Raw genomic sequence first — 9,149 nt, forward strand, 5'->3', positions numbered from 1 at the left:
TTTCGGAGTTGGTTAAGGTTATGGTTAAATTTAGGCATTGTTTCGGAGTTGGTTAAGGTTAGGGTTAAGGTTAGGCATTGTTTCGGAGTTGGTTAAGGTTAGAAGGGTTAAGTTTAGGCGCTGTTTCGGAGTTGGTTAAGGTTAAAGTTTGTCGCAGAGAACAACAATAGAATGCAGTCTATTTCCGCACTGCAGCTCTCTCGCGCTGCCGCGGTCACATGGGCGTAGTGGCCAATCAGAGAAACGCTGAACACAAGTTGGTTGCCTAAAATATTCACGCGTACAGGTTGGCTAGGTTCACAGCGGCTGGGGAGCCCATGCTGAGGCCTCTGTTTTGCAAGTAGTATTTATCTTGGAATCTAAAATAATTCCGAGTTAGAACTAGGTCGGCTAGATTAACTAGCGCTTCTGTGGAAGGGAGTAATTCCTCTCTAGAGTTTAGATAAAAACTCAGTGCGTCTAGCGCGTCAGCATGTGGAATGCTGGGGTATAGACTGACTACATCTATGGTAACTAATAAGTCCGAGGGACTAATACTGCAGGTCGATAGTTTGCTCAAAAACGTAGTAGTGTCTTTTAAATAACCACGTTGAGAAGAGGCCAAATCCTTAATATGCGAGTCAACAAATTGCGAGATTTTTTCTGTAGCAGAACCTATACCAGAGACAATCGGTCGACCAGGATCACCACAGATATCACAAATTCTTCTATGAAAGAGAGACATAGAGAGGTTTCGTATCTGATTTTTATCATCACTTACTAACGTCCTCGTATGGAATCCTCCCCCTAGACTCAGTCTGGAGGAGGGATATACCAGACTTGGAAATAAATTTTGATTCGCAAGAAGTCTGGGCAAACGTTCGAATTGCGTCACGTAACCCGGACCATCAACAAATTAATCTTAATTATATTCATAGGACATACCTGACTCCTATAAGATTGAACAGAATGGGACTTAAACAAGACTCCAGATATTCCTATGAGGGTACATTTATGCACATGTATTGGGATTGCCCTCCAGTTAAGATATTCTGGAAAGAAGTGTCCCAGCAATTATCAAATTTCTTATTTCTGAACATACCTGTACACCCCTCTGTATTGATGTTGAATGATGTTTTTGAGTTTGCAGCCACTATACAGCTGAAGAGACTAGTTTTATCTGGTCTCACAGCGGCTAAAAAGCTGATAGCATCACAATGGTTTCAACCGGAAAAAATGTGTCGGAAGGTATGTGTTCTTACATATCTCGATGTGATTTATCTAGACATTTCTACAGCAAGAATTTTAGGTGTCAGTGAAACCAAAATTGCAATCTGGGTAGAAGTGGTGGAGAGAATAAAAGCTAGCAGATGAATTGTAGTGCCTGGTTAGGAACGAATGATAATGGATGGATTATCCAAGTGGGGGTCCGGGGGGCGTGTACCACTTCTGCAACGTATTTGATTTCCGCGGTTGTCCGGATTGGCCGCGACGGCCACGTGACGCGCGTGGCACGCCCCCGCGGCAGCCGCAGCGGCAAGCGTGCTGCCGTTGGCGAAAGCAGGATGAGAGAGCGTAGATTTCGCTGTGTATCATTTAATCATTTATCATTTAACATTTGAAAGGCATACATTGTTGTCATACAGAAGTACAGAATACTTTTATCCAAAATGCTTCTTACTGTTACACTGTTAGAGACTGTGCTAGACAAATGAATGACTAATTCGGTCTGAAATAGCGTAACTAATAACGTTAGTAAGCACTGCTTATATGCTTATTATGTCTGCGGGGTACAGTAAACGTTTCTCCCGGTACATTCTGAAGAGCACACCGCTGTATGTTGGAGAGCCAGCGGTCTTCCGCTCCTCCTCACTCGAGTGAGAGCAAAGCCGTGCGAGGGGCGCGGCACCTCGGCACAGCTCAGCCCTGTGTGAGACGTGAGCAGGAAGGAGGAGATGGGAGTCCTTCCAATCGGAATATGTTGTTTCTTTACACATATGTTGGATTATGAATATGTCTTTATAGCTATGCTGCCAGGCTGGAATATGTTATTTCTTTACACATATGTTGGATTATGAATATGTCTTTATAGCTATGCTGCCAGGCTGGTCCGCGACCCTCCGTGCTGCGATCACCAGCGGGGAGAATATGCTCACGCGAGCGGCATCGCTGAGCTCTGGTGACAGTCTTATTGGGGCTTATGCCGAGAAGCAGTAACACAACATTGCAACTGTTGTGTTACTGCTTTCTGACCGAATTAGTCATTCATTTGTAGCTATAAAGACATATTCATAATCCAACATAATGTGTAAAGAAACAACATATTCCGATTGGAAGGACTCCCATCTCCTCCTTCCTGCTCGCGTCTCACACAGGGCTGAGCTGTGCCGAGGTGCCGCCCCCCTCGCACGGCTTTGCTCTCACTCGAGTGAGGAGGAGCGGAAGACCGCTGGTTCTCCAACATACAGCGGTGTGCTCTTCAGAATGTACCGGGAGAAACGTTTACTGTACCCCGCAGACATAATAAGCATATAAGCAGTGCTTACTAACGTTATTAGTTACGCTATTTCAGACCGAATTAGTCATTCATTTGTCTAGCACAGTCTCTAACAGTGTAACAGTAAGAAGCATTTTGGATAAAAGTATTCTGTACTGGGCGGTTAGGTGGCGTAGCGGAGATTGCGTTCGTCACCAACCCCGGAGCTGTGAGCTGGATTCGCTTGTTCGAATCCAGCTCACAGCTCCGGGGTTGTCACCAGCTTGGCTGGCCGTTCACATTAATACAATTGGCTGTATTAGAGGGTGGGAGAAGCTGGCGGGGTGCGTCCGGGTCGTTGTAAACAGCGACTCCTACAGTTCGGTCGGGGCGCCTGCTAAGCGCGGATAGGACCTGAGTGGGATAGTGTGATCTTTCCACACGCTACGCCCTCTCAGGGAGGATCCGCGCTGCCAGGTGAAAAGAAGCGGTTGATTGGCTGGACGTGTGACGGAGGAAGCACGTGATAGCCTCCACTCTCCCAGATGATCTGACTGTGGGGGGTAAGTGCGCAGCGACCAGGAAGGGGATTGGGAATTGGCATACGACTAACATTGGGATGGGAGAAAATCGGAGGAAAATGGAGGGGGAAAAAGATCAAAAAAAAAAAAAAAAAAAAAGTATTCTGTACTTCTGTTTGACAACAATGTATGCCTTTCAAATGTTAAATGATAAATGATTAAATGATACACAGCGAAATATACGCTCTCTCATCCTGCTTTCGCCAACGGCAGCGTGCTTGCCGCTGCGGCTGCCGCGGGGGCGTGCCACGCGCATCACGTGGCCGTCGCGGCCAATCAGGCCAACCCCGGAAATCAAATACGTTGCGGAAGTGGTACACGCTTCCGGGGGGGGGAGAGCATAATATGTAGGGTATTAGATAGCAAGTATTAGGTATATATCTCGTATACTACATTTATTTAAATGGTGAATTCATTGGATGTTTACTGTTAATGCTTGTGTGTCTAATTTTATGTTATGTTTTAAAAAATAATAAAAAAATAAAATACAAAAAAATAAATTTTGCATACAATTTATGCAGAATGTAATATCATAACTGTCTATTATTTTTCTTGCAATTGAGCCAATTTTCCTTAGGTACGGTTTTGAGGTGTGTATTCAACAGAATGTACTATCAAAAACACGTTCACAAAATGTACTATCAAAAACACGTTCACAAAAAGTATGGGTTACTGAATGCTGAACTGCACTGTTATAATCACTAAGCCATTGTAAGACCTTACCTGTGTCCCTGTATCACTTGTCTCTGCTGCCCTTTGATTAAAAAACGTCTGTATGTCCATTTTTCCTTTTTTTTGTGGCATATTTGAGTTAGTAGTAAAAGTCACCTAGTAAAAGTGAGATAATTGACTATATCAAAACATGCTAGGGCTGTACGAATAGTTCGAAGCTTCGTTCATAATGTTGACATTCGAATTCTAAATCAACATAAAAAAAATTGTAATTATATAAAAAAATAAAAATAAAAAGTGCCATACCTTGCCATACCAAAATTACGCCCCTGGACACACTGCGCAACGTGCTTCGGGATTGGAGAGAGAGAGAGAGAGAGAGAGAGAGAGAGAGAGACTGCAAACTACCTTTGGAATAAATTTATTGATTGATGTTTTAACTTGTCCTGTGTGTGTCCAGTCATTTCGACTAGCAAACGTTGTCTGTATTTACTTGGTTAGCTATTTAGCTATGTGGATAGCATTTTGAATAGCATCAATACTAGCTGGCTGGCTAGTGGCTACAGCTTTATTTACTAAATTATAGAGGCTTTTTTTTATTATTATTATCTTTTTCCCCCTCCTTTTTCCTCCAATTTTCTCCCATCCCAATGTTAGTCGTATGCCAATTCCCAATCCCCTTCCTGGTCGCTGCGCACTTACCGCCCACAGTCGGTCTGGGAGAGTGGAGGCTATCACGTGCTTCCTCCGACACACGTCTAGCCAGTAGCGGCTCGTGGATGCTTCGCCACTAGGGGCGCTATACCAAACATTTTGCAAACATGTACAAGGCACGCATTGGCGAATATTATCACCATTGCCATCGATCAATATCACAGTCAGTCAAATGCAACCACGTTTCCAATAGCCCAACACAAACACGCACATCTCTCTCTCTTCTCTCTCTCTCTCTCTCTCTCTCTCTCTCGCTCTCTCGCTCTCTCGCTCTCTCTCTCTCTCTCTCTCAGATGATGTCAGATCCATTCATAATAATCACATTTGTATATCTCGTCATTTAAACAAGTTACCATTCATTGTCTGAGTGGTTATGCCCCACACACGGCGAAATTAGAGAGAGAGAGAGAGAGCAGGAGAGCGAGAGAGAGAGCGAGAGAGAGAGAGAGAGAGAGAGAGAGAGAGAGAGAGAGAGAGAGAGAGAGAGAGAGAGAGAGAGAGAGAGAGAGAGAGAGAGAGAGAGAGAGAGAGACCACGGCGGGTGCAGCATAACAGAAGAGAGAGAGAGAGAGAGAGAGAGAGAGAGAGAGAGAGAGAGAGAGAGAGAGAGAGAGAGAGAGAGAGAGAGAGAGAGAGAGAGAGAGAGAGAGAGAGAGAGAGAGAGAGAGAGAGAGAGAGCGTTAGTTAAGCATTAGCTGAGTGGCTAACAGCAGCTAAAGTTAGCTGAGTTGGCTAAGAGAGAGAGAGAGAGAGAATTAACTCACTTTGTTTAATTGAACGTGGTCCAAAAGTGTATGTCCACTGACTGTCCCCCAGACTGTTGTCGATGTATATCCATTCCACTCACTGACTCCAGACTGAATCACAAGTTCACAACACACAGCTTCGAACATGTTGCAAACTGTGGCTAAGGAAAAAACTGGCATCGCCGCGTCGGCCAATCAGAGAGCGTCTCCGCGAAATGCGGCTATGGAAATTCGAGACGGAAATTCTAAACGCTTGACTAGACCGCTTCAAATCGCGCCCGGATTCCAACATAATAGTCATATTTCAACGCACACGTGTTACGCACTGATTAGCTGTGACGGATACAGCGATCGAACAGTGACGCGCACTCAGAGCGCTATCGCGTCTAGCCCGGGCCGAGAAATACAAACAAATAAAAAATAACTTCCTGTTCCTGAAAACGAGTATTTTTTATTTTATATAGTCACATTATATTGTGCATTGGAAACACAAACATACTTAAAATGAGTAAATATTATTCATTTTAAACATGTTTATATTATTTATAGGGCTATAAAACAAAAACAAAAAGATACTTTTTCTTGTTCTACTCTCATATAACCAGGGGCCTGAAGGGGGGGGCGGCGCCCTGCGCCCCTAGTGGCAGAGCCGCCACTGCGTCTAGCCAATCAACCGCTTCTTTTCACCTGGCAGCGCGGACTCTCACTGAGAGCGTATAACGTGTGAAGGATTACACTATCGCCCTTAGATCCTATCCGCGCTTAGCAGGCGCCCCGACCGAACTGTAGGAGTTGCTGTTTACAACGACCCGGACCCACCCCACCAGCTTCTCCCACCCTCTAATACTGCCAATTGTATTAGTGTCAACGGCCAGCCAAGCTGGTGACAACCCCGGAGCTGTGAGGTCTCCGGGGGTTGGTGACGAACACAATCTCCGTTACGCCACCTGACCGCTCTATTATAGAGGCTTTTTAAATCGTCAAGGTAAGAGAGGATTTGTCATGATCAACTGAAGGCGTATGCTATGGAACAATATGTGCTTGGGTTTTCAGAAAAAGGCCAGCTATGTGACGCTAATTATTTAGCTAATATTGATAGCATAGCTTGCTGGCTACAGCTCAGCACCATGCAATGGGGATACTATTTACAAAATTATGGAGGCTTTTTAATCGTCAGGTAAGAGAGGATTTGTCATGATCACTGAAGGGGTATTGTAGGATAATAATAGTATTCAAATAGGAATAGAGTCAAATGACTTGCTCACTCAGAGGGTCCAGATAATAAGGTTTATTAACCAGATCAAATCAAATCATTACAACAATAGAGAATATGGCTGGAGATCTTACCTAAACAGACCAGCTCCGTCAGTCAGGTAAAAAGATCCCCTCCCCAGTTGGGGGAGCGGTTAAGTACCAAGTGAACAATGGGGGGGGGGGGGGGAGGAAGGGGAGGGGAGGAAGGGGGCGTAGTTTCTACATAGGTTATGAGATATTGGCAATATATCCCACAGTTGGGTCCTTTTCTCTTTTATAATGTGACTGGGACAAGTATTAAAATTATAAACTTGTTGTGACCTATTTTGGTCATATGGTCAATGAATGACACAGTTTAAAGGAATGAAAAGAAATATAAAATAGTAAACACATGAGATACACAATTTTAAAAGGAATGAAAAGAAATATAAAATAGTAAACACATGAGATACACAATTTAAAGGAATGAAAAGAAATATAAAATGAATTAATAAATTAGATAATTTGGTGAAATATGAAATAAACAATTAAAGGAATGAAAGTAAATATAAAATGAATTAATAAATGAGATATATAAAATAAACAATTAAAGGAATGAAAGTAAATATAAAATGAGTTATAATTTAAATGTCAGTATTTATACAGTGTGGTTAAGATCTATGTATATTTTTTTAGGGTTGTGAATATCGTCCCTTTTACTTTTTACTTGATGGCAACACTTTTTACTTTAGATATACACATGTCATCTGGCTATGACCATCAGGTCAATGGTAAAGGTTGGCAATGGTAAAATATAAAATCATTTAAAGGTTGCAAAGAGATATAAACGTGAATGAAAGAAATGAAAAGAAATATAAAATGAATTAAAATAGTAAACATTGAGATAAAATGGTAAAATATACATCATTTAAAGGTTGGATTAACGAACTGAAAGAACTATAAAATGAATTAAAATAGTAAACAATGAGATAAAACAGTAAACATGGTAAAATATAAATCATTAAAGGTTGGATAAAAGATGAATGGAATAGGACTTAATGCAAATATGACCATCAGCTCAGTGAATGACACAATTTACAGGAATGTTAAAGAAATTAAAAGAAATATAAAATGAATTAAAATAGTAACAATGAGATAAAACGGTAAAACATGGTAAAATATAAATCATTTAAAGGTTGGATAAAAACATGATGGAATAGACTTAATGCAAATATGACCATCAGCTCAGTGAATGACACAATTTACAGGAATGTTAAAGAAATGAAAAGAAATATAAAATGAATTAAAATAGTAAGGTTTAGAGGTTCTGCATTGTGGATTCTAAGTGCGTATCTGTGGAAGTATGGTGCGAGGGGGTTGGTGGGTTCGTTTTGCATTTCTTCTCTCATGGTTGTGGCGATCATCATGGTTATCGGGGGGGGTTGGCTTGTGCAGAGTACTTTTGTGATGTATCCAACTCCGAATTTTATAGCATGCACACACACACTACTAGGATAACAAATATTATTACTGCATACATAATGTACCGAACTACCATGCTCCTATTGTATCAAGTTTCTCTCGGTCATCCAATCGGACATGGTAACGTTGGGGGGATGTGTGCGGCTCTGGAGATGTTGTGCAGGTGTTCAATGATGCTTGGTATAGTCATGTTGTCGTTTGCAGGTATGTAGACACAGCATTCTTGACCGATTAGTTTACATGTTCCTCCAGTACTAGATAGCAGGAAGTCCAGCGCTGCTCTGTTCTGCAATGTCATCAATCTGACTGATGTCAGTTCGTTGCTGACGAGTGACAGTCCTTCAGCATCTGTGTTGGCTAAGTCTTCTACAGTGTGGATAGGTCTGCGATTTGATCTAGGGCTGACATCACACCATTTCATTGTATACCTGTATGCCGTGACAATTAAAACTCTTGACTTGACTTGACACCATAGGAGGGGATTAGTGCTCTGAAAAAGTCGCATGTATTGCAGGCCCGGTCATGTGTGTGGAAGGAATTGCGTGGTGTGTCTTTCTAGTCAGTGGGTGTTGTGGTAGGGTCGGTGTCACTCTCATGGCTGCACTAAATATCCTAATGCACATGTGCCTTTCCATCCGGGTGGTAAGGACGGGTAAGCTTTTGCGCCACATATCCAGTAGGTCCCAGGCGGGGCTGGTGTTGTCGTTCGTTGTGTGCTTTGGGGGGTGGTGGGGGTTCTTTGGTTGTAGGTTTCAGTGGTGTCTTTACAGGGTAGATGTTGTCCCAGGGTGGTGTTAATCTTTGTTGGCGGATGGGGTAGATATATGGGGGAGCAGGGGGGGTGTCGCAATCTTTGGAAACTTAAAACTTGCTATTAATGTCATTGCGTATATTAATTTGATTGAAATTATGTAGTTATGTTTATAAATATATATTGGGGGGGATATATCAAATTTTTCATATGATCAAAAAGTGGTGGAGCAAGAGCATAGCTTTGCTCCCCCAAGTTCAATAGTGAGAGAGCATTTGCTCCGAGTGCTCTTATGGCCAGGCGTCTATGGCGACCGTAGTATTTCGTCCAACACTCACACTTCCCTTAATACATCTCACACCCTCTCACACCCGGTGGCAGTGATGGTAGATAATACAATTTCTCTCCAAAGCAGTACCTTCCTTGTTGACAGGTGCAGACCTGTACAGATCACCTGCCCCAATTGCACATAGACTGTAGGGAAGAAGGGTTAAACAATAATGCACATTAATGGA

This window comes from Notolepis coatsorum (assembly GCF_963971535.1).
Source record: "Notolepis coatsorum genome assembly, chromosome: 9".
NCBI lineage: Eukaryota > Metazoa > Chordata > Actinopteri > Aulopiformes > Paralepididae > Notolepis > Notolepis coatsorum.